Source organism: Pan troglodytes, chromosome 22, assembly GCF_028858775.2.
Source record: "Pan troglodytes isolate AG18354 chromosome 22, NHGRI_mPanTro3-v2.0_pri, whole genome shotgun sequence".
Lineage (NCBI taxonomy): Eukaryota > Metazoa > Chordata > Mammalia > Primates > Hominidae > Pan > Pan troglodytes.
The window spans coordinates 38,890,843-38,892,356 of NC_072420.2; the positions used below are offsets into that span (position 1 = coordinate 38,890,843).

Consider the following 1,514-nt stretch of genomic DNA (forward strand, 5'->3'; position numbering starts at 1 on the left):
ATGAGCTGCTTTATTCCAATAACTTCAACAACCTAAATGAAATGGATAAATCCTCTGTCATAATGTATTGGAATGTATTTATTCTCAGGAGACCCATGCAGAAATATTAGATAAAGTGCAACTCACTTTCAAATGGCTCAGCAAAATGTCAACAGTTGTTGAAACTAAGTAGTGAATATAAAAATGTTTATTATGTTATTCTTTTATTTTACCTTTTCTGTATTTTTGAAAATTTTTGTAATGCAAAATTGGGAGAAATAAATCAGATATGAATGCATGTTAGTAGAGAGGCTTTCACTCCGGGTTAGTCATTTGAAGTAGGGCTGATTATGGAAAGGACAATGTCATGACCTTTTCACCCAAAAAGCAGTGTTGTAACCTTCCTTTTGTGTCTGGATGAAGCTTCTTGGTGACACTGGTAGGCTATGGAAACTCCCACAGAACAAGCACAGAAAAACTCACACAGACATGAAACCTTGGCCTAAGGGGACACTTATTGGACACTAATTACCCTTAAGAGCTCTGTTAACCCAAACTTCCCATAAACCAAGCTTGGTATGAAATAAGAAAATGCATAAGGAAGCAAAATGCTGACATGACCAAATTTATCAGTCCTGAAAGTCCTTTCTTCAGAAGTGATGTTGCAATTGTATAATAATAAACAATAGAAGGTTGACAATCTCATGTTTACAGGCAGAGAACAGCTTCTCTACATTTCTAAGAAGCTGTATATTTGGAAATGGATTAAATTGAAAGTAGGGATAATTGGCATTCTAAGGCCAAGTAGGATGAAACAAGCAGAATTTCCCATATTTTAATATGTCTCTTTTTAATTAGAGTATCTATAAAGGAAACAAATTATTGTATAGTTACCGATTCTTTTTAATGAACAAGGAAAAATGGTCTAATAATATGAGCTTCGTTTTGGACTTGGGTCCTGGCTGATGTTGGGTATCCAAGGACCCTCTCTGTCTTTTTTTCCATGTTGGACGGGTAATGTGCCCACATTGTAACAAGGTTTGAGGAAGGCACATCTCACACATGCACATGTGAACACCCAAGCATCACACTTATGAACTACAAAAGGATCTACCCTCTCCATCTTAAGTAGAGACTTGAGAGGGAGTGATAGGCAGGAAGAGCATCAAAACTTCTTCACAGGACATAAGTGAATGACTTGTTACTTATTTTCTTATGGTTCATTTATTCAACAAATGAAACATCTCAATTGTTCATTGCTATTATAGATAGACACTAGGTATACTGGTAAAAAAAAAGACTAAAAAATGTTGTTTTTATTTAACTTACATGATGGCTGATATAGTAAAGTCAAAATTATTTAAATAAAGAAAAGGGGTAATGAAGACTTTGGATGTAGAAATCTAGGTTCTCATCCAAGCTTTGCTGCTAGCTTGCTGAGGGAACCCTGAGTAATGAGTCCTTAAACTCCCTCTAGGCCTGGAGGTTCATCCATCAAGTGAGGGGCCTTAACCATGTTTCCAACAACAGCCTTT

At 36.0% G+C, this 1,514-nt stretch overlaps 1 non-coding gene across 1 annotated transcript; it reads right to left on the reverse strand.

Moving 5' to 3' along the window:
- Positions 1-983: 983 nt before the first annotated feature.
- LOC112206699 (small nucleolar RNA U13) lies at positions 984-1,089 on the reverse strand. The gene has a single exon (XR_002941130.1). It is a non-coding gene; the product is annotated as a small nucleolar RNA U13 (small nucleolar RNA).
- Positions 1,090-1,514: the final 425 nt, after the last annotated feature.